The 26,155-nt window shown below is 32.1% G+C and overlaps 1 long non-coding RNA gene across 1 annotated transcript; it reads right to left on the reverse strand.

Annotated features, from left to right (window-relative positions):
- Positions 1-431: 431 nt before the first annotated feature.
- On the reverse strand, positions 432-24,727 carry LOC129487340 (uncharacterized). Its single transcript, XR_008659290.2, has 3 exons — positions 24,648-24,727; positions 23,561-23,613; positions 432-724 (listed from the first exon to the last, which is right to left on the reverse strand). It is a non-coding gene; the product is annotated as an uncharacterized lncRNA (long non-coding RNA).
- Between the last annotated feature and the right edge of the window lie 1,428 nt (positions 24,728-26,155).

Here is a 26,155-nt window from a genome sequence, read left to right on the forward strand (position 1 = left end):
TGTCTTTTAATGTTCGTTGACAATATTATGGAGAAAGTGTTATTGCTTCTATTTTATAATGAAGAAATTGGTATGCAAAGAGTTACATGAATTCTCCCAATTTACATGACAGAAGTGGCAACACTGCAATTTGAATTTGTCTTCAGCAGTGGACTCCAGAGCTCACCTGCCTAAGAATGAAAGAGAACATTACATCAAACCACAACAAAATACAAATAATTTGTGTATGACACAAGTATGAAATGTAACTGTGTGTGTGTTGGGTGGGAAAAGGGAGGTCAGAGGCAACAACCATTTATGGAGCTCCTGTTATGATACAAATATTATATTCACATTTTAAAGTGTAATTAGCTCACACTATTCCAGGATTTTTATTGATTTGAATCAACAAAATGTACAGGAATGTTTTCCTGGCAAACAAATTGGCCCAATTAAGAATAATCACTTTTTAGAGGAAATTAATGACATTAATTTTTAATGTATACAGTAGTAGTGTATATAAGTACAAAAATTATGCTGAATATAATTTCAGGCTCTGTAAAACTTTTTTGTTGTTGTTAGTCATGTAACAGTGTCTAAATGTGTGCCATAGTTGCATTGTTCTCATGTTGCCCATGACTTTACACTTCATAGGTGAATACACTGGGATTTTCTTAAATTTTCCTCATTTAAAATGTTTATCGTGGTATCATGACTTGTTGACTGTAGCCTTGTTTTCAACTCCCTGTCAAAAGAAAAAAAATCTGATTTAATCTCAAAGTAAATATTATACTACACAGGTTAATTTGAAAGCTCATTCAAATGTGGTGTCTTCTAAGTCTACTAAAAATATCAAATTATTTATTTTCTATTTTTATAAAGGTAATAATGAATTTATTTTCAGTGCCTTGAAACTTTTCTTGAGACTTGTCTAAAAAGAGTATTAGACTCTTACCCTTCATGGAATTTGTAATGAATTTAGGTATATCTCACAATTGTTAAATGGCAAATGATTGTTTGAAGGCTATTAAATGCACTCAAATTTAAAAGAATAAAGGAATATTATATTTTGTGTCTCATAAAAATTAAACCACTGGTAATTATTGGTTCAATTTTGAAATGTTAATCCAAGAGTCATACTACACTCTGATATGTTGAAAGTTTGAGTTCTAGGCACAATAGAAAGCATATGACATGTATTTCCCTTTTAATAGTTTATGTCTCCACAAGCTATTTCTCCCATTAAAACATATTTTTTCTAAATCACCTAATTGTACAAGACATAAAATAGCTAACCTATACATGAAGCTATGATGATATATTAATGAAATAAGAGATCTGCTTATCCTATGATGATATATTAATGAAATAAGAGATCTGCCACAGATCTGCTTCTCAGGTTGTATTTTATTATTTATTTTAAAACACCATATTTTCTTCACTATGAAAGTAATGAATGTTCATAATAAAATATTTATGAAGCACAGAATAACTATAAGAAAAATGTAAATGATGTATAATTCAACCAACTATGATAACCTCAGTTGGAGTCAACAATTGAATAATTTTTAAATACCTCTATAAGGCATATTTTATTCAGAATATCTGCATAGCATGGTATATACTCCTATAAAGCATTTTTTGGATTGGCATGTTTCCATTTAATACTATTCAATGTTATAATTTTACCATTTACATAATATTAAATTATATGTCTATTAAAAATTTTACACAGCTAGTTACATTAGGTCACTTACATTTTAATTTGGCTAATGATGAATTTAATATAATCAATGACAGTGATGTTTGTAAATTTCTCAGGAATTAGTGCATTATGAATTAGCTATATATATTGAATTTCCCAAAAAGTAGAATTTCAAGGCTGAATAATCTATATATTTATTTTTATATAAAATTCTACAGTGTATTCTGATATTTACGATTGAGAAGGTCACATAAACAATACAAAATAAGGCACTTAATCTTAGTCAATTTGGAGACAAAATACATTTCTTTCCTAATATTAAAATTAAACATGTTTCTTGTTTTATTTTACTTATTTATTTATTTTGAGATGGAATTTCTCTCTTGTTCCCCAGGCTGGAGTGCAATGGCATGATCTCAGCTCACTGCAACCTCCGCCTCCCAGGTTCAAGAGATTCTCCTGCCTCAGCCTCCTGAGTAGCTAGGATTATAGGCGCCCGCCACCAGGCCCAGCTATTATTTTGTATTTTTAGTAGAGTCAGGGTTTCACCATGTTGGCCAGGCTGGTCTTGAACTCCTGACCTCAGGTGATCAGCCCACCTAAGCTTCCCAAAGTGCTGGGATTACAGGCCTGAGCCACCATGCCTGGCCTTATTGTTTTATTTTTATTGGTTACTTTCTTCTGTGAATTGCCTATGCATTTTTGTTGCCTATTATTTCAATTAAGTGTTGTTATTATTTATTGACCTTGAAAACTTTTATTTTATGTATTAAGATCATGTATATTTCAAATTTCTTCCAAATGTGTCTCTTAGTTTTGTGTATGTATTAAACATATCATCACTGCTTTTGAAAAATAATGTTTAAAGGAGAGTCAAAAGCATGCCTGATTACAAAACAGTAAACTAGTTGCAGACAAAAATAATACATGTGTTTTTAGCTATAAATACACCTAAAATGTCTTATTGTTTATCTGTTTACTTATCTATCTATTTATTATCTAAGCAAAGTGATATTGGAAAGCATGGCTACCTAGAGCCAAATAAATGGAAGACAAAAAGTTCTCTTTTCTGTTCAGAACCGTAATAATAAGAATTCATAATACTTCCTCAGAAAGTTTATAACAATATTAAATCATTTAAAATAAAAACTTTTTATTTGATTTATTTTATTTTATTTATTTAAAATTTAAAAAGACAATAAAATCAATTAAAATCAAATCAAATCAAAATAAAAAATCATTTATTTAGTGACCTAAATATTTTTAATTGGTCATTTTAATTTTAATAGGTCATTAGTCACTTTTACTCTTTGTTTTAATGAAGTAATTTTCATTTTATGAGGAAAATCAATTCATATGGTATATCTCATTGCTTGTTTACCTCAATTGAAATCTTCACTGCATAAAAAATGAAAGAAAATTATTTGCACCTAATTTTTTTTAAAAAATCAAATCTTTACCAGAAATGTGTTTGAAAATATAATTTTAACGTTTCCCTTCTTTTTCACAAAGTAACACTGATTTTTTACCTTTCTTTTGACATTTTTATAAACTAAATTTTTTATTTATTTTGGTTATTTGTAATCTGTCACATCCACATATAAAACATAGAAAAATGGATTCACATATTGATTAACTTTGCTAATCAAACATGATATACAATTGCTATATTTAGAAAAAGATTCTCTGGAAAACTACATATTTTATATATAATTTCATTCTTTCAAAAATATGTATATAACTGATGTATATTAATTTTTCTGTTTAATGATCCAGCAGCCTACAATGCCTATTATAATTATTAAGTGTATTATTTGAGAAATATTTACTCCTGAGTTTTTGTTGTGATTTTTTTTTAATTAATAACATTTCTTAGCAAGTAGCTCCCAGAATTTTCTTGTCTGGCATCACATTTCAAATTTTAAAAATCAGTTCATGCCACATCTACATTGCTTTTTTAATGTAAAACCTTGCTAAGATCATTACTAAATCACTTACACAATTTTTTAGTTTACCATGGAAATAAGATGTTTCAAGTAAGTTACATTTAAACCAATATGCTTCATAGCAACTTAAATAACAAAACTTAAAATTATTTTATTATAGAACCTGCATGTCAATATTGATATTAAGACAGTGTGTGTCTGTGTGTGTGTATGTGTGTTCTCTGATAAATTGTCCTCTGAAATACTCTGCCTTCAGAAATATTTTAAATGGTACTGTGAAAGTACCAGGCTTGGTAAAAGCATTTATTTATTTGAACATAAAATATGAAATTTCAACAGAGTTGTTCCGGAAGTAATAAAATATGAATTCATATGTTTAGAAATGTCCACATGATATTAAGCCATTGGGTTTATCCAAGAAAAAAATATTTTTAAAAAATAGCACACTTGTTTGGTCAACATGGAGCAGTAATAGCTTCAATTTCTTCAAATAGTTATTTGTTCAAGGAAGAAAAAAATAATTAAGCCTTTTATTTCTCTACAACCTACCACCTAGAACCTCCCAGAATTTAATCTTATAAAGATTAAATTGGAAAAATGTACGTAAAATATTTGGCATACTTCCTGGTGTTTGTGATTAATCCGTGTTGTGTTTCAACTCATTATTTTCTTTAGTGTGTGAAACGATGAACTGTCAGCCAAAATCTATGTAGATTTCAACTCCTAAAAATAGTAACAAAATGCTAACTACTACAATATATGGAATTTTAAAGTGAGTTACTATTTAAATTTTGATATTTTACTTTTTAGACTTGTCTAACAATAATAAATATATCTATATTGACTTTTTGTTGTCCTTGGGCTGATGACACTTGGGTTATCAAGGATGGATTTGAGTGTACAGGAATACTTACAGCCACATGTATTCTTAGAGTTTTTGTACGTACTCAGTATATTATTCATTCATTTGATAAATATTTAATGAGTATTTAAAATCATCAGTTAACTTGTGCACTTCTAGGAATATTGGAGAACAAGGATGAGTTTTTCTACTCATGGAATTTATCTGCCAAAATTGATAGCTATTAGATAATCATGCTAATTTATAGTTGTCATCTGAGATAACTGCTCTGAAGAAAAGAGAGATGATCTTTGTGAGCACACAACAAAGCAGCCTTACTTAAACAGTAGAGTTGCTTTTCATGGGACACAGACGATGCTGAGCGCTCAGTATCAGCTACTCATATGTAAGCATTACGTTATAGCTGTCTTTCTGTCTTCAGTGACAAGCACAGTAACTAGCAAGTAATCAAACTATTTATTCAACTGACTTTATGTGACAAAACTTTTCAAATGACCTTATGTTGTCATCACTATAAAAAGAATAGATATTACTATTAAAATTAATGAATAAAAGCATGTGATCAGAAGATATGTAAATAATTTTGGAAATGTATCTTAGATTTCATGAAGACAATATTTTTAAATAAAATGTATTGTTTATAAAATATCAAGAAAACACTTGCTGTCATATAACCTATACGAGAATTAAATACATGCTTTTAGAAGCACGACCAGAAAGAAATCCTATGTACAATTTGTTTTACACAAACTTAAGTAGCAAAATTAATTGTGCTCACTAGAACACCAATCACCACGTATAAAGATTAGAATCCTGGTCACATGTTATTGGTATATTTAAATGGTTATAGATTTGCGAACATCAATGAATATCATAAAATATAATAGATAATAGCACTTCATCCCACTCTTTGTTAGTATATAACCTTTGGATCATTATATTGCATTCTGTGAACACTGACAAGATTGATTATAGCAGAAGATTGTTGTGGACTGACTTGTTTCTTTTCAAAAATGTTTAATAGATAAGTAGTAAAAACTAAATATTATAGAGTTGATAACTAGGAGGTTACAGTGATATCCTACTCCCTCACATCACTTTGCTATTATCACCAGTTATTTAGGGAAATATAGGTACAGCCATAGGAAGTTAGGATCCACTTAGCTTTAATGGAAAGGATACTCGCTTTGGGGAAAGGAGTTGTGTGGAGTGGGAGGGAGTGGGCTGGATCTAAGAGAAGAAAGGTTTCTTTCATGCCTTTAAATTAATGAATATCACCTGCAGGTCTCAGCTCTAGGATCAAAAGCTAATGGATTAAAAGTGGGAGTAATTGGTTCAAATGTTAATGAACCTAAAAGATTGTCAGGAACATTCAACGATAATTTTGTGGTATTTCATGTTGGCCTTTTAAATAATTTAAAAACAACTGTTAGTTGTTGAAAGATATACTATCTATACACTTTTAAGGGTTTTACAGTTGTTAATATCCCATCAATACATGTTATGACCATTGGGGTGTGTTTGTTCATAGGATATATTTAAATAATGTTAACAGTTTAATCATCATGGCTTCTCATTTCAAATGCTGCTAATAGGGTGTTAATCTACATTGCATAAACTGTATTTAGTGAAGTAAATAAAGCTATTTTAAAATTTAATTTAAAAAATTCATATAGAACAAAAAGCAATCATAAATTTAAGCAGTGTTTAGATTTTATACTGGGTTTTGAGCCACTGTTGACAATTTTTAATTTTGATTTTTAATTTAGGATTGCTTTATTTGATATAGAAAATAATAACGTGGTAAATATGTAAGTTGTATTAAATCAAAAAATTCTAAATGTCAACAGCTATTTGTACATTTCAATGTAAATGATACAATTTTCTAGTTTGTAAAGATAGCTTTTGGTGGCCCTTTAAGTTAAAGACAACTTTTATTTAAATATATTTATGTTAACTACTAGATTAAGTTTGATAATAAGTCTCTAAAGGAGATATTTTATATGCTTTTTTTATATAAACCTGTGAAAAATATTTCTGGAGTTCTAGAAATCAATATTGAAAAGTTCAAGTATCTGAAAATATATGACAATGTAAATAGGAAAAACCATATAGCTTCAAAAATAGAAACAAACATATAAATATTTATTACAAGCGATGTACTACACACATACATCTTTGGTTAATTAAATACACAAATATATATTTTTAGTTAATTAAACCTTCGTGCTACCAATATGAATTTTCAACATTATTGCTGCTGCATAGGTCACAATAGTCTTTTTTTAACTTATTATTTTTTCAAAACCCCTATAATAATTTTCATTTACTCCTTTTTGTTGATATGTTTTGTCTTCTTAGTACTTTTACTTAACCTGTTTCTAAATATGTCAATTTTATTATTTAAAAAAACAAGATTTAGTTTTTTAGATTTCTACTGTATTTTTTCTTATCAATTTCATTGCTTTCTTCATTTATTTTTGTTTTTTTCTTCTGCTTTCTTAATTTTTTTTTTTTTTTTTAGTTTCTTGAGTTGAAGACAGATAGAAATTCAGATTACAGATAATCAGCCTGTCATTATATATCTGGAGAGAGAAATATTTGAGGATTTTCTTTTTTTATTTAATTTCCAACTTTAAAGTTCAGGGGTACACTTGCAGGATATAGGATGTGCAGTTTTGTTGCATAGGTAAACGTGTACCATGCTCGTTTGCTGCACAGATCATCCCATTACCCAGGTATTAAGCCCAGCATCCATTAAATATTCTTCCTGATGACCTTCCTCCTTCCACCCCCAACCATCTGACAGGTCCCAGTGTGTGTTGTTTCCCCATGTGTCCACGTGTTCTCATCATTCAGCTCCCACTTGTAAGTAAGAATATGCAGTATTTGTCTTTCTGTTCCTGTGTTAGTTTGCTAACCATAATGGGCTCCAGCTCCATCCGTGTCCCTGCAGAGGACATGATCTCGTTCCTTTTTATGGAGGTATAATATTCCATGGTGTGCATGTACCACATTTTCTTTATCCAGCCTATCACTGATGGGCATTTAGGTTGATTCCATGTCTTTGCTATTGTGAATAGTGCTACAATGAACATAAATGTGAATGTATCTTTATAATAGAACAATTTGTATTCCTTTAGGTGTATATCCAGTAATGGGATTGCTGGTATGATTCTACATATTTTCTGCATATAATTTTACTAATTTAAATTTTTTTGGACTAAGCTTAAGGCCCAGGATATAGTCCATTTTGGTAAATATTCTTTGTGTACTTGTAAACAATGTGTGCCTTGCAGTTGCTGGATGCAAATTACATGTATTTCAACATATTTACACTTTTTGGTGATTTTATTCAGTTCCTAAAAGTAGGGTGTGTTAAATTATTTAAGTGTGTTGTAGATGTGTCTATTTCTCATATTAGTTCTGTATCTGCTTTTGAATTATTTGTTATTGATGTTACATTCACATAAAATAAAATTAAATCTTTTAAAATGTACATTTCTATGAGCTTTAATAATGTTGTATAGCTACTACCTATGTGAATTCCAAAATATTTTAGTCACCCCAAGATAAAATTATTTCTAACATTTTACTTTTATTTCTGATTCAGTAATTGCTGGATTGCTGTAAAAGTTTAATTTTTTAATAAATTTTCAACTTTTATTTTACATCTAAGGGAAAGAGGTGCAGGTTTGTTACATAGTTACATTGCATGAACCTGGGGTTCGGATATGAATGATCTTGTTACCCAGGTAGTGAACATAGTACCCAATAGTTAGTTTTTCCTTCCGTGCCCTACTCCCTGCCATCTTTATGCCCATGAGTACTAATGTTTAGCTCACACTTGACAACAGCAAAAATACCAGAATAGGCAGCTCCAGGGGCCTGTTCTTACACAGGAACACCACTCGCTATTTCTAAATAAATATTCTTCAGTTTTTGTTTTAAACTATTTAAAATTTTATATACTTTCTGAAGAAATATACATTATTATTATTATTGCCCTGGACAGACAAGAGAGTCTTTTGTCTTCCAATTTATATGGCTTTAGGTAGACATGCTTTCCAAATATTACCTTTCAAGTTAGATATGTTAGATGATAGATAGATACATAGAGAGAGAGAGAAAGAGAGAGAGAGAAATAGATACGGGTAAGGCATTTTTAGTTATATTTATAGCTATAAAGGCAGATCTTGTTTTTGTCTGGTACTACTTGACTGTTTTGTAACCATGCCTGCTTATGAATTTTCTTTATACTTCATTTTTCAAAAGCAGTATGCTATGTTTAATACACATATAAAATTAAGAGACGTTTTAAATTTGGAATACATTTAAAACATGGGTTATCTTGACAAAGTTGATTCTGACAGATTGTGCTAAATTTATTAGTGTTTCTGTTGGGGGACGGGCCCTTAGAATTCCCTATTCTTCCATTTCTGCTGATGTGTTACTACATGCTTTTGTATTTTAAAACTGTATTATGAGCTGTATATACATTGAGAGTTGAAATATCTTTTTGCCTAATTTAATCTTTTATCATTTAGGAATATCTATCCTCATCACTAGTCGTATTTTATAGCCTAAAATCTAATATGTTTGATACGATATATTAACTCTATGTATTAAATATATGTCAGCTTTTCCTTGAGCTTAACTTTTTTAGTATATCTTTCCCTTCTTTTACTCTCGAATAGTCATGCTCTTAATCTTTGTATGTCTCTTGTATGCCTCATATTATTTGTAGTGTATCTTATTCAGTCTAAAAATATTTGCTTTGAAAAGAAAGTAGAGGACACCTATATAAATAGTAGAATTTATTATATTTGTGGTTTGGAAGGCCCAAAATTGTAGTTGTTATATTTTCCCAAATTGATTTACATATTCACTGCTTTTTCAATACAAATTTGAGTATTGGAAAGAAAAGTTACTCACAAGCTGATTTTTAAAACGTAGACTTTTGCCTTGCTCCTTTGGAGTTTTGCTGTGCATTTGTCTAAATGTGATTTCGTTTCTACTTATCTATTTATTCTGCTTGGCGTTCATAGAACGTGATGAATCTTTGGCATTTTGTCCATCAATTTTTCAGTATATCTTCAACTATTGCCATTGACACATTCATTCTACTGCCTCTTCTGGTGCTCCCATAATGTATATGTCAGGCCTTGTCACTGATTCCCATGTGTCTGGTAGAATATTTTTCTGTATTTTATTTTTTTTTTTTCCCTGTGTGATTCAGAAAAAATATGTTTTCTGTCAACCTGTATTTTAGCTTAAACATCTTTTTTTCCTGTTATCTACTGTTGAAATACAATACTTTTAACTTCAGTAATGATCTTTATAACTTTTAGTATTTCTATTTTATTTCATTTTCCATTTATCAATTGAGCATTTTGATTGAATTTCTTTCCTTAACATGTAAATTATACTTCTTTTTGCCACTTTTTATTTTTATTTATTTATTTATTTATTTATTTTATTTTATTTTTTTTTGAGATGGAGTCTTGCTCTGTCACCCAGGCTGGAGTGCAGTGGCACAATCTCAGTTCACTGCAAGCTCTGCCTCCCGGGTTCATGCCATTCTCCTGCCTCAGCCTCCGGAGTAGTTGGGACTACAGGCGCCCGCCACCACGCCAGCTAATTTTTTGTATTTTTAGTAGAGACAGGGTTTCACTGTGTTAGCCAGGATAGTCTCGATATCTTGACCTCGTGATCTGCCCATCTCGGCCTCCCAAAGTGCTGGGATTACAGGCGTGAGCCACCACTCCCTGCCCTTTTTGCCGCTTTATAAAAATGTTTGTCCTAGACTTTGCAATATACAACTACTCCGAGTCTATTTTTAAATAACATTGTACAACTTCATGGATAATACAAGTACCCTATAATACAGGTAACAATGTATTTCCAGTTCCTTCTTCTATACTTTATATTATTCCTGTCATTCATTTCACTTATCCATAAGCTATAAAGCTATAATCACAGAATACATTGTTTTATTATTTTGAACCAAACATTATTTGGTAGATCAATTACTAATGAAAATAATAGTTTTTCAGCCGGGCGCGGTGGCTCACGCCTGTAATCCCAGCACTTTGGGAGGCCGAGACGGGCGGATCACGAGGTCAGGAGATCGAGACCATCCTGGCTAACATGGTGAAACTCCGTCTCTATTAAAAATACAAAAAATTAGCCGGGTGAAGTGGCGGGTGCCTGTAGTCCCAGCTACTCGGGAGGCTGAGGCAGAAGAATGGCATGAACCCGGGAGGCGGAGCTTGCAGTGAGCCGAGATTGTGCCACTGCACTCCAGCCTGGGTGACAGAGCGAGACTCCATCTCAAAAAAAAAAAAAAAAATAGTTTTTCTTTTACTCTCACTCATTACTTCACTTATGCTCTTCCTTTATGTAGACCCTTCTTCTGTCTCTCTGGCAACTTCTAGTCAACCTGCCCATAGACAAATTTTCATAAGTTGAAAGCTAAAATGATACATAATTCCACTGTATATATATATTATTTTTGATAATTTTGTCTTCAAAATATTGAAAACTGATTTACTTCCCCCTACTAAGTTACCTGTAAGAAAGTGAACATAAATCTTCATTGTAATTGTCTTTTTAAATACAGAATATGGCTACTGTATCAGGAAAGGGTTTGGCCAGATTCTGTTTTGATTACTTTCAGGGTCTGTAATATCAATATAATGAATTTCATATTTTCTTTGTGTGTAAGTTCAAATAGAGGCACTTACTGACAAGCTCTGCATATTTCAGTATTACAATGCCTCTCTAAAACTATTTTCTACTCTATAAAAAGAATAATAATATTATATACCTCACTTGCTTTTTGTTAGTATTTAACTTATACCATATACTGTATTTAGTTACTGCTTGACTGTACTTAGCATACTTCTTGACAAGTATTACTCAATAACTAGCCAATTTATGAATATTACTGTAATTATATTCATTGCTAATTGCAGAACATTTTTAGGATCTTTTAAATTGCATGGCATCATTAGTGTTGATGAGCCAATTTTACTAACTTAAAATAAGAGCTCCCACCTATTTATTAAATTATTGCTAAAATTACTCTGAGATAGTTCTGCATCTGACATCAGGGATTTTACTATTATAACTTGTGTTTGTGTCACCTTGGACTATTATAAATAGGAGGTGACAAATATGTAAACTATATATTATGTTTTATGCTTGTTCTTTTCGGTTTCTTTAACATTTCATACAGTGCCAGACTGAATTAGCTATTTCTGTCTAATTGACAAATGCAACAATGTATTGGGCTAAGTGCTTAGAGAGTTGCAACAAGAGAGATTTTTTACTTCATTGTCAGGATCCTGTCACTGCTGCAGGCTATTTACCTTGTTTCAATAGCAAGGTCACCATCAGAATCACCTGCCTTTTTGGATATGAAAAACTTGTTGGCAGAAAAGACGTTTGGAATTCTTACAGCTGGTCGAGAGGGACAGAAGATTTCAATATGCTGCATGTAAAAAAAATAGATTTTGTTTTTTTTTTCCACTACATAGCTGACTTTGTTTTAGCTAGTGTTGTTAACTTTGCCTCTGCCAATATTTACCCCTTGGATAATGACAGAACAGGCCCATGTCTCAGCGTTTCAACCATTTTTAGCCAGGGCACATATGCAGTACAATTTCATCAATGTGTTTTGCCTTATACTGGCTAATGATGTTTATTTTCCTTATATTGGCTCACAAGATTCTTTTTGTTTCATTTTTACTCATCTGTACAAGTCATCTTTTTTTTTTTACAAAATTTAACTTTCTGTTACATAATTTTATTTTGACCAAATATATGTGTAATCTTTCTCCAAAATTCATTTTTCAGTTTTCACTTTCCTCATATTTGTACATATAAAGGAACTAATATCCTTCACACCAAGGCTTCATCAGGGGTCTGATTTATGACAAACACCAGGAGGCACAAAATTGAAAAAGGGCATCAGCCTCTGCAGCCTATAAAGATTGGGATACATTTTTGTTGGCTGTAGACTCCACATTTTGTAGGTCACGTTTAAACTCCACTGCAGATCCTTAGCCTTTGGTTTCTAATCTCCCTGTTTACCCTATTGGGTAGGTTGACTCAGGCTATCACCTTGTGTTTTTGCCTTGTTTTGCTGTTCCTTTTGATGATAAGTTCTCTCTAAAATTGTAACTTTCCTATGAATATCAGCACAAACAAAAAATAAAATATTTCTCTCTGGCACACTGCAGTTTAGATTTTTTTACACTTGAATACCTTTAGTTCCTGAGAGAGCTTCTCCTAAATTGAGGAAGAACAAGTTTGGGTGTCTGTCTCAGGATGTGACATGAGAGGACACTGAAAATCAGGTATATGTAAGCTGAAAAATGTTTCAAAAAAGAGAAGATTGAGTATAACCAAGAATGTCAAAGGAAAATGTTCACACTGGTTGTGTGCTCACTAAATCCCTAGTCCTTTCCGCTTGTGAACTTTCACACCTTTATAATTAAATAGGCACCATTCTTATCCCCATTTTATAAGTGAGTAAATCAAGTCACAGAGAGGATAAGTAACTTAAGGTCTTGCAGTCAACAAGCGGTCACAACAAAATTTGAACCCTAGCAGTTTGCCTGCCCCACAGCACACACTGTTATTGTTATATTATATCATTATACTAGAAGTGCTAGCAAGTATCAGGTGGGATAGCAAAAGTGAGTGCAAAAGAGATACCTGTATGTGCCTAACATTGATAAGGCTGAAAAATTACTTGAGTTGGTAACTGTGATAGTTAAGACAATAACCTCTTATGAATAACGAAGTTGAAAATATAAATTTATAATCCAGACCTGAACACTTTTGAGGATGAAAAGGGACTATTAATAATTATTCTGAGACAACAGGCTTAATTCAGGGCCATCTTTAGTAATCTGGACATTAGATCAGCTAATGTATGAGTGGCTTCCCCAATAGTTGAGGTGCAGCAAATAGGGCTAACACAGAAGATTGTTACACTGATCTAGCGAGTGGGAGTAAGCCAGGAAATAACTGTTTTGTACCAATTTTTATGTAAACATTTCCTGCCATGGGCAGGTTACTTACTACATTTATTATACGTTTTCAGAAAGTAATATTACACCTTGCAGAATATCCTTTACAGAATTTCATTTTAAAATGCTGCTCGCTTGATTTCTATTTCGGAATATGACAAAAAATAACCATATGAAATCCCTTGCTGCACCTGTTCCAAGATGGGTTTGTGACGAGTGTACATTATATCATCCAGTATCCTTTCTAAAAATGTGACACATGAAATATTTCATTTAGAAATCAATGTTAGAAAAATGTTTTCTCTAAAATAGATAGGTTTACTTTTCTTTAATTATGAAAATTAGTTCATTCTGTTTTAATTTGGCCTGCAAAATATGTTGTCTCTTCTAATCTGCATACTTGTTTTCTCAAGTACTTGGTCTTCAGTATCTATGTATATTTATATTTTTTCTTGTCTGGATTTCCTATTTCAATTTTCTGTTTTAAAATATTATAAGTACTTTTTTTGTACACAGCTTTAAATCCTTCATAAATGGGATTGAACAAAGTATTGTAGATACATTTGTGTTGTAGCAAACCAGTACAATCTAAACATAGCTTTAACAGTGATCCTTCTGTAGACAACTATCGACAATGTTTTTTGTTTAATTTCTTTAAAGGAAAATACCTAAACTAATGTCCACTGATTGCATCATCAGTGTTTCTGAATAGCTAATTTATGTATAGTTTATCCTCTAAACCAAAATAAAGGCAGCTCTGTTCAGAAATGCTTCAATTCTTGCCACTAGCTCCCCTAAGTGGGGAAGGCTGGCATAACACTGATTAAATACTTAGGTGTCAAACCTTCTGCACAAAAGCCAGTGAGAGTCATACCTACACCAAAGAACTCTTATTACATTTCTTAAAATGCTGTCAAGATGAAAATATGGCAGGCCATATAAGAAAACAGGTCCTGGTATATTTAATATAAAAATTCATAGCAAAGGAATTTTGTAAGCATTGAAATTTGGAAGAGCATAGACCTGTGCCTGATTAGATGTGTTATATATTAAACCTAATGAACAAAGAGTTGTCACATTATCCCTGATTCTAGAACAACCACAACTTGAAAGGAGCTTGCCTCATTGTGTTCCTCCTCAATATACTGAATTACTTTTAGACATAGAAATTTACTTGGTGAAAGTCATTAATATCTGTACTATAACTAAATGTGAATATAAGGACCATAATTTAAGCCATACTAGATAAAAAAGGATTGGAGAATAGAGAAGAGACTAAGAAACTTCTCCAAAACTGGGTAAAGGAAACATAGGGCCTAGATTGATTTGCCATCAGTCAAAGGAACATAAGTAAATTTTAAGTGCTCTCATCACAAATAACTGATAAGTATGTGAAGTATATGACATGTTAAGGAGCTTGACTTATTCTACAATGTATACCTATTTCAAAAGATAAAGTTGCATACTATAAATGCATACAGTTTTATTGTCAATGTTAAAAAGACAAGTATAGATTCTATAAATAAATTTGAAACTACTGGAAAAAGAATAGTGTCTCCCAAGATCTAGAGGAAATGCACAATTTAAAAATATTTTCTGTGGCAAACATAAAGTAATATGACAGTAATTTTTTCTCTAAAGATTCTGAGGCACACACCTATTTCTTTCTAATTATAATATTAAGCAATTTGGTAAACATGATAGACAGATGCATAGATTGATTAAATTGTGTTTCCCAAAATGATACCTCACGTCCTAACCTCTGGTAACTGTGAATGTAACCTTACTGTGAAATGAGGTCCTTTCAGGTGTAATCAAGTTAGGATGAGGTCAGACTGGATTAATGTCTACCCTAATCCAGTGATTGGTGCCATTATAGGAGACATAAAGAGAGGAGAATGCCATTTGAAGATACACAGACATGAACACAGGCAAGAAGGCCATGAAAAGATAGAGGCAGAGATTTGAAGTGGCAACCACCAAAAGCTAAGAAGAGGCAATACAGTATTTTTATCTTCTGTCTTTAGAAAGAACATGGCTCTGCTGCCACCATAATTTTGAATTTACAGCCACCCAAACTGTGAGATAATAAATTTGTTCCTTTAAGCCAACCAGTTTGTTTTATTTTGTAAAAGCTGACCCAACAAACCAATACAGACAATTAGACAATAAACTAGAGAGATAAATTACTATACATACAGGAGGCATGTAACCTTGCCCTGAGTTTCATACCTGGATAAAATAAAGTCCTGTCCCTTTCAGTATTATTTAATGAGGCTATATTTGCTTTGCTCTCTTGGGACTCTTTCTGGGGAGCCATGAATTCTTTGCAATATTTGATAGATAGTGGAGGCACGGTTCTTAAACGAAAATTACTATTTCTCTTACCCTAATTGATATGGTTTGGCTGTGTCCTCACCCAAATCTCATCTTGAATTGTAATTCCCATAATCACCACCTGTCACAGAAGGGACTACGTGGGAGGTAACTGAATCATGGGAGCTGTTTTCTCCATGCTGTTCTTGTGATAGTGAGTGAATTTTCAGGAGACCTAATGGCTTTGTATGCATCTGGCATTTCCCCTGCTGGCACTCATTCTTTTTCCTGCCGCCCTGTAAAGAGGTGTCTTTTGCCATGATTGTAAGTTTCCTGAGGCCTCCTCAGCCATGCTGAACTGTGGGTCAATTAAACTTCTTTTTTTTTTATTAATTCACTGTCTCGATTATATCTTTATTAGCAGCGTGAGAATGGACACACTAGTCTACGATGTAACTGAGAGTATAAAAACATGACCACAGACACATCATTCAAAAAGTCAAGCTTCACCTTAATTCAGAAAACGTATTAGGCAGGGAAATGCCTTTATTAAAGGATACCTCTTGGACACCATTTTTTTTAACTTTTATTTTAGGTTCAGGTGTACACGTGAAGGTTGCTACATAGGTAAACTAGCGTCAAGAGGGTTTGTTGTGCAGGTTATTTCATAACCCAAGTATTAAATCCAGCACCCAATAGTTATATTTTCTGCTCCTCTCTCTCCTGCTACCCTCCACCTTCTAGTCGACCCAGTGGTCTGTTCTTTGCTTCTTTGAGACATCAAAATTTAAATGTCTTTTTTGTTTGCATCTATTTACATTCTAGATGGGTGAGAAATATTTTTATGTATATATGTAGATAGGTACATATATATGTATGTATGTGTTTATGTGTAGGTAGGCATGCATATATGCATTTATGTATTTATGTATGCATGTAGAACTCTATGTATGCATTTAAAAATATAGATTAGGCAGTCTCTTTAGGGAAAAGAAGACATAGAAGTTGGATATCTGGAAACATTCTCTTCAAATGATCTGTGCCTGCATATTTCCTTGGAAATGATTTGGGTACAGCAGAGGTAACATTATTTAACCTAATTTGAAAATTAATGCCCCTAGTTATATGTAGGAGTCCCCATTTATTCACAGAGGATACTTTCCAAGATCCCCAGTGGATACCTGAAACCACGGATAGAACTGAATCCTATATATGTAAAAATTTCTTTTTTCTTCTTCACAATTTTATGGATAGAAGATTCATTCTAACCATAGATCTTAGCAGCCTCAGCATACATTCATTTATTTATGTTTTTACTAAGTCAAAAATTTCACCTTGTCCACTCTAGGAAGCACTTTGGCATATCTAAATTGTCAGCATCACTATTCTTGCTCTGTGGGGTCATTACTAAGTAAAATAAAGGTTACTCGAACAAAAGCTCTAAAAAAATACAGTTGATCTGGTAACTGAGCTGGCTACTCACTGGCTAACCTGTGGGGAGTGTTTACAGCATGGATACACTAGACAAAGGGCTGACTCACATGCTGAGCCAGACAGAGCAGGACTGCCGAAGATTTCATCATACTACTCAGAATGGCTTGCAATTTAAAACTTACTAATTGTTTATTTCAGAAATTTTCCATTAATTTTTTCAGATCTCAGTTGATTACATGTAACTGATACCATGGAAAGCAAAATTGCTAATAAGAAAGGACTACTGTAATTTGAAATTTTTAGCATCATATGAAAAACGGCGTCCTTAATCTGATAAAGAATAGCTAAAAATTTCTGTAGCAAACGTCTTAATTAACCATGCACTATTGATGTTCTCCTATTTGAAGTATGGCATGAAAGAAGTTGTACATTATTATTTTTATTCAATATGACATTGGAATTTTCACACAATTTGAAAACAAGAACTGACAAAATCATTTGAGAAGGAAGAAATATAGCTGAGATTATTTGCAGAAAACTTGATGTGTAGATAGAAAGCCCAAAGAATCAAATATTAGAATTAATAAACGAATTCAGCAAGAATTCTGAATCCAAGTAAAAATTTAAAATATTTATTAGAGCAGAAATTATAAAATAAAATTAAAGGATATCCTTTTTGGTACTATACAAATCAGCTTCAGATTTAGAAATAAATCTGACAATGATGTGAAAATCTATAAAACTTTACTGAATATAGTAAGTCTTAAGTGAATGGATTGCATTACTAAGAGATGTTCATTAGAATATTCTCTCAAAATTGATCTGCATTTCCAACATAATTTAACTCAAAATCTCATCAGTGTATTACCAATCCTAGTATATTCTATAATGTACATATAAAAAAATCAAGAAAACCCCCAGGTAATCTTGAATTTAAAAAACCAGATTGGAGAATTTATATTATAAAATATGTTGACCTACTAAAACTATAGTAATTAAGGCATTACTTAATTACTAAAAGTATTTGTGAAGAGATAGAAAATTGTACATAAAAGTACAGAAACTAACACATTATTTATACCAAAGAAGAAACTGTAGAGTAGTGGAGAAATTGTGCACTTTTGATAAATGTAACTAAATCAAGTCAGTTGGGGGAATAATATTTGCTATATGTATGTATATTTGTATGAAACTGAAAACATGTATACATACATATGTGTGTGTGTGTGTACACGTGAATGTATATAAAGAATTCCTATATATAAATAGCAGGAAGTATCTCAATAAAATAAATTCACTTTTGAATTTATTTATAAATTATGAGTTCACAATTTAACTTTTGTAATTGAATTCAGCACTATATATTTTTAGTTAACTTCTTTACCAATACTTTCATTTATATGTTTTCCTAGTCATTAATTAAAATTCTCAAGAACATTGGTGGTGGTGCCAGGCATTGCATTTGAAAAAAAAAAAAAAAACATAAAAATATATTAAGCCTCACCATGATGTCATCAGGAGGTTTTTGACAAGGCTATTTGTAATCTTAGACATTCTCTGTACTACCATTTTCATTTTATTATCTTTCCCTTAGAAGACAGAAGACTTCTATATATAAAGGTAGGCCAGAACTCACTCTCCATTTCTGGAAACTATTCATTAATAAGTTGTACCCTTAGTAAAATGATGTAGTAGTGGTCACAATTTCCACTTTTTTTTTTTTTTAGCAGTAAGTCAAATCAAGTGACATGTTTTTTACTGCGGATTTATATCTGTCATATAATCATGTGTAGATTGACACTCGTTAGCAATCTATCACATACCAAAAATGATTTTCAACAAAAAATGCATTTATATTTGTTGTCCTCATCTAAGTGCATCTTTTCTTATGTAAACATGGCACACAAACATATGCTAACCAAACAATAAGCTTATCTCCACTCTGGTATGGTTTCCATCTATACAGAGAATAAGAAGGTGATTGTGCTCTCTGTCTTATCTGCTGCTGGTATGTGAAGAACTGATTCATATAATGAAAATCAGTGAGACTAGCCCCCCATAAAGTGAAACAAATGCTAGCATGAACAGTTGATAGTAATTCTTCTAACATTTAAGTCCTTTGTATATGTTACATCTAACATGCAAAGATTAAAGATCATTGATTTCCCAAGGCTCTTGCCATGCTTTTTCTCCTTTATCTTTTTTCTCTTTTTTTTTTGCTATTAGAATTATTTGTAATGATGATGCTATCTTTTTGTTTTAATGAATAGTAAAAAATTATCAAATAATCTCAACTTTATACTGAATGTAATTGTGCGATTTAAAAAAAAAAATAAAACTTGCCAAAATATTCTTCCTGGCCCCTCTAGTCTTCACCTTCCTCTTATCACCTTTCAGAATTTCTCTTTGGTTATCTCTTGCATTATTTTCAAGGCTTATAGTTGAATGTAGTAGGGAGGAACCTAAGGAGACAAGTCCATCCCATCTGGTCTATACAGAAAATGTATGGCTGCTTTTAATTTTATCTCTATCTTTGTTTTTAAGCAATTCAATCATGATGTGCTTTGTATTTTTTTCATGTTTCTTGTGTTGGAGTTTATTGAACTTCTTAGGTCTTTAAGTTTATAGCTATTGTCAAACATGGAATGCATTCAACTACTGTGGCTTCAAATATTTTTTCTACAATCCCTCCCCCAACTCCACATACAAGGACTGCAATCACCACTTGCAGTATTAGGCTACTTGAAGATAATAGCACAGCTCACGGATGCTATTTTCATTTTTAAAAATCCTTTTTTCTCATTATGCTTATTTTTGAGATTTTTGTTTTACTGTATCTTCAAGTTTAATAATCTTTTATTCTGCAATGTTTAATTGGTCATTACTCTGTCTAGTGTGTTTTCATCTCAAACATTGTAGTTCTGTCTAGAAGTTGTATTTGAATGTTTCTAAAAAACTTCTTTGTATATACTTTTCTATATAAGGTAGTGATAGCAAATCTGTGTAATGGAAGTAATTCCAAGGAAATATGGAATTATTTACTCAGAATTGTGATCCCTTATGTATTGAGTTTAATTTTGTAGCCATCAAGTTTAAAGTGCTAAAACCGTAACGCATTATTTGCAGAGTTGCACTGGCTAATTAAGCAATGAAACTATCAAATGTAAGCAGTGTTTAACATATAAAACAATATATAATTTCAAAACCCAAAATAACACCTCAACATATTTGCTTAAATCTGTAGCAAAGCAAGAGTAACAATAAAAAAGGTTTATCTTTTCCCTAGTTTAGAATACTTAGGAATTTGAAAGACTATGTATCAATAGTCTTACTCCATTTTGTCTTGATAATAAAGGAATGCCTAAGGCCAGTTAATTTATGATGAAAAAGATTGATTTGGCTCACAATTCTCATGGCTGGAAAGTTTAAGATTCAGCATCTGGTGAGGGCCGCAGGTGGGTTCCACTCATAGCAGAATGTGAAGGGGAGCCATTGTGTGCAGAGATCACAGGATGAGAGAAGAAAAGAGAGTATGGAGTCGGAGGGGAGGTGCCATCCTCTTTTTAACAACCTGATCTCCAGGGAACTAATAAAATGAGAAGTTATTTATTCTGCAAAGGGAGCTTTTCCACAAATAGAATTAATCTATTCATGAGGGATCCACCACTATGACTTAAGTAACTCCCATTAGGCCTTACCTCCAACATTGGGGATTTAATTTCAGAATGAGGTTTAGAAAGAACAAACATCTAAATCAGGGGTGTCCAATCTTTTGGCTTCCCTGGGCCACAGTGGAAGAAAAAGAAATGTCTTGGGCCACACCTAAAATGCACTAACATTAACAATAGCTAATGAGTTAAAAAAAAATCTCAGAAAAAATCTTAATATGTTTTAAGAAAATTTATGAATTTGTGTTGGGCCGCATTCAAAGCTATCCTGGGACGCAGGTGGCCCACAGGCCGCCTGCTTGGACAAACTTGATCTAAACCACAGTAATTATGTTACAATGGTGCAGTACAATGATAGGAAAGCATAATTGTTACTCAAATTAAGAAGGATGTACCAAAATAAAAATCAACACATTATTTCCTTCACTGAGAATTTCTTGGTAAGAAAAAATATCAGTTGAAGTATATAATGTGGCAAATGGCAAAGCAAAAACAGTTATTCATACAAAACCCAATGTGTTACATTTGAGATGATCTCTTTATTCCATGTTAATATGAAAGCTTATTATAAAGTCCAGTCCAGAAAAGTTATTTAAAATGTTTTAATTATATGAAGAACTCTTATTGAGTAGGTATATTAGTCCATTTTCACACTGCTGATAAAGACATGCCTGAGACTGGGTAACTTATTAAAAAAGAGGTTTTATTGACTCAAAATTCCACATGGCTGGGGAGGCCTCACAATCATGGGAGAAGGGCAAGGAGCATCTTACAGGGCGGCAAGCAAGAGAGAGCTTGTTCAGGGGAATTTCCCTTTCTAAAATCATCAGATCTCAAGGCTTATCCACTATCACAGGAACAGCAGGAGAAAGACCCATCCCCATGATTCAATTACCCACCACTGGGTCCCTCCCATGACACATGGGAATTTTGGGAGCTACAATTCAAGGTGAGATTTGGGTGATGACAGGGGCAAATCATATCAGTAGGCAAAACAAAAAAAAAAACAGTTTGGTAACATGTATTTAATAATGTAAATTGGGCTTCCATAACGATTATTTTATTTTATATTTTGTCTGAAAATAATCTTAATATTTTTATAAAAGACAGAAGTAAAATGTATTTTCAGAGGGCCAAAAGAGAAGTGATTCTTGAGAGAATAAGGTTACTATAATTCATAATGACAAGTTCAATAATTTAACAATTATAAATAAAGTTGTGAGTGATGCTTGTTCTGTATATAATTATTAACAATTGCTTTAAATTTGGAGTATAATATTTCTCTTTTTTCCATCAAAAGATTATGCATAAAAAATTCATGGATCCAGGATAATTTCTATTAAAAAATCAATTTTAATTACAAATTTACAGGATACATCACTAAAACCATCTTCTAAAGAAGAACTTATGATTAATTTTTAAAAACTTAGAGAATTATTTGCATTATTTTAGATAACACAAAAATTACTAACCTAAGCATTGTCAAGTTATGTTTAAAATTGCTTTTTTCTCATCAATTCATGTTATTTCACTTCTTATTTTATTTCTGTGACATATGTTTCTCTACTATGAATATAATAAAAGAAAATATAATACCATCTAGATAAATATTACCTCTTGAGAATTTCATAATCACCAGTCTAATCTATATAAATATATTTTAGAAGCAAAATACAAGCTGAATGTTTACATATATAGGGATTAAATACAGCAAATCACTACTTCACTCATAACTTTCATTTCTTTATAAGTACAAAACAAGCTATAGACATAAATTTGATTCTATATGATACTATCTACACATATCTTCAATAAAAATCTATCCTTTTTTAGTAATGGTTTCTTTCCTCCTGTGTTATATTTATTCTGAGTCTATTTACTGAATATTGTTTTATGTCTATGGATTCTCATGTTAATAATCTGGGTTTGCATTTGATCTCTTTAACATTTTTATTTTTTGTAAGTCATTTTATTGCATTTTACAGAATATTTTTAAACATATTAGAAATTGAAAAATAAAATGTATCCTTCACCACAGATAGATTGAGGACTGTCCTAGTGACCTCTTTAAATTTACATTTACTAACAATCATTATACTTTTTGCATAGGCAGTTTGTTAAATCTGCAGCTTGACAATTGGCTCAGTTGTGCATTTGTATTAAAAATAAAATTGGAACCATTCGAAAGCATTTTGGTTGGATTTGTTATTTTTCATTTGTCATACATAGTTTATCTCAAGAAAGTTTTCAGATAAATGGTACAAGAGTGTGGAACATTGAGATACAACTGCAACCATGGGGAAGATTTTAAACCTTGGCCAACTGGACTACTTTGTGCTTAAATACTGTCTGCTTTATGCTGTAGTGAAAAGAATATTAGGCTGATAGCATCACTACACATACTTTTATAAAAGATTATCTGACCAAAGGAGCAACTTTGGACTCTGTTTTTAAAACCTTCTAAACTATTACTTAAGATAACTCTGAACAGCAACGGTGTTATTGTCAAAAATAATCAGTAAATAAATTGTGCTAGTTTGTTTTGTACTGTTGCAGCAGAATACCTGAGGCTGGGTAATTGATAAAGAAAATAGATTTATTTAACTCACAGTTCTGCAGACTGAGAAGTACCAAAAGCATTGCACTGGCATCTGTTCAGCATCTGGTGAGAGAAAGAGCCACATTTTAGGTCAAAACATAGTGAGAAGTTCAAAGGGGAAGCCGACACAGAACCTCATGAAAAGAGAAGCTCCTGGCTTTATAATAACTCACTCTCAAGAGGGAACGAATCCACTCCCACAAGAACTAGTCCACTCTTGCCAGAGTGAGAACTTGCTTACCACAGTAAGAATGGCACCAAACCAATTATTAGTAAACCACTCCCATGAGCCAACACCTCCCACCAGGCCCCTCTCCCAAGATCACCAAATTGGGATCAAATTTCAACATGAGATTTGGTGGGGACAGACAAACCATAACCAAACCATAACAGGAATCATACTTAAGAAATGGCCAACCATAGCATAATCAGTGGTAGCTAACCAGATATTATATGCATTTGAGGTCATGCGATATTGATTATACAAGCTAATGAGAAGATGCTGGGTATAGATTTTTTAAAATGTGATATGTGAGGCTGCGTTACACATTAAAATTTAAAGCCTAGCATAGTTAGATTTTGCAAATACTGGGTGTACATTCTATTAGGGGAAGCACAATAAGAAAATGAGCTGAGGCACATTATAGCAAATATACGGTGTGCCGAGTTCTGATAAGTAAAAATTTAAAATGTGAAATCTTTGTGTCATCGGAACTATGTGTATTCACATAGTTTTGTAGACCCTGCTCCAGTTCTTTTTTAGTACATGTAGATCTAGCCAAAATACTCACACTAGAGCTCAAAAACAAGTATAAGCTGATACAATTCAAGTTATATGATGTGAAAGTATTGAGGAGTGACATGGTGTGGCTCTGTGTCCCTACCCAATTCTCATTTTGTAGCTTACATTATTTCCACATGTTGTGCGAGGGACCCGGTGGGAGATGACTGAATCATGGGGGAGGTTCTTTCTGATGCTGTTCTCGTGATAGTGAGTAAGTCTCACCAGATCTGATGGCTTTGAAAACGGGAGTTTGCCTACACAAGCTCTCTTTGCCTGCTGCCATTTACCCAAGATGTGACTTGCTCCTCCTTACCTTCTGCCATTACTGTGAGGCCTCCCCAGCCATGTGGAACTGTAAGTTCAATAAGCCTCTTTCTTTTGTAAATTGTCCAGTCTTGGGTATATCTTTATCAGCAGCGTGAAAACGAACTAATACAAGGAGATTATCTAAAAATAATCAGTAATTTATGTTGAAATTTTCAAACTTTATTTCTTATTGAATAACAACGTTTATGATTAGCCCCTAAAAAGCTTTACATGCTTAAAATAATACTTGTAAGGCACTCTTCCCAAAACAGTGACTGAGAGCTCCATGTATTATATATTGCTCACAAATATTACAGTAATTAACAGTAAAAATATATATTAAGCTCTTAATATATGTCATAATTTCCATAACAATCTTTTGAATTATATACCATTAGTATCCACTTTTGTACATAAAAAATCCTACACATAGGTTCATTAGGAAGTACCATGCCTAAGGTCATGCAGTAAGTGGCAGAGCTAGAATCCAAACACAGGGATTTTGGCTCATATTTCTATTCATATTTTTAGAAAAATAAAACCATTAAACAGTAAGTACCAAATGCAGACAATTTCTGAGGCAAATAGGATAATTGGTGAATAAATCAGTATATTAGATTTAAAAAATGATGTTTTGACATAACTGGTTTGTTACATATTATTGTTAATTTATAAAATAGAAATATATATATTGTGTGCCATATTAAAGTGATTTTTCTTGTTAAAGTGAGTATGCATATTCTTGTTAATGTGAGCATGAATGTTCTGTTTTGTTAATGCCAATGGTATTTTTCCATCCTGATTTGTTTTTAATATATAGGAAAAAATGAATTTTTCAAGGGAACTCTGACTTCCTATTTTACAGGCACAGGTAGTGTCATTGTTTGCTTTGAGATGATGGGCTATCTCACAGTCAACTTCTGAGCATAATGCAATGTTTGCCTCTTTTTAGTTATACATTTCATCTTTGGTCTTTTGAAAATACTTACATGCCTATAAAAATGATAAGAAGAAAAACAGTATCATCCCATGTGCTTTGGTAAGGCTACTCCAAACCTTTCCATGACCTTATAATGTTATAATTTTGCATTGAAATTTTATGATATGTAAAAATGATAATTAAAGACACTGACAATTCAATACTTATGTATCCCATTTTAATTTTGCTTAGTTTTGTTTTTCACATATTAATTTTACAATCCAATGTAAACTAATTTTTTTGTTGATTACCAGTAACTGACAATGTTATCAAATCACACAGAATCACAGAAGTGTTGTAGCCAAGCTGAAAGCAGTTGTAATTATTTGAAATAATCTATGTGTTCACTGGTGTATATAAAACATTTGTAAGGAAATAAATGCTGTGAACTTGTGATTATTACTAAGGCAGGGGTGTTGTATAAATTAATAAAATTCTACACTGAAGAAAAAGATTAGCTGGAAAAATACTGGCAAACCTGAATATAAAATGACACAGTCGCTTTATTAACAACATATTTCGTTAGAAAACATTCC

This window comes from Symphalangus syndactylus, chromosome 8 (genome assembly GCF_028878055.3).
Source record: "Symphalangus syndactylus isolate Jambi chromosome 8, NHGRI_mSymSyn1-v2.1_pri, whole genome shotgun sequence".
NCBI classification, from domain to species: domain Eukaryota; kingdom Metazoa; phylum Chordata; class Mammalia; order Primates; family Hylobatidae; genus Symphalangus; species Symphalangus syndactylus.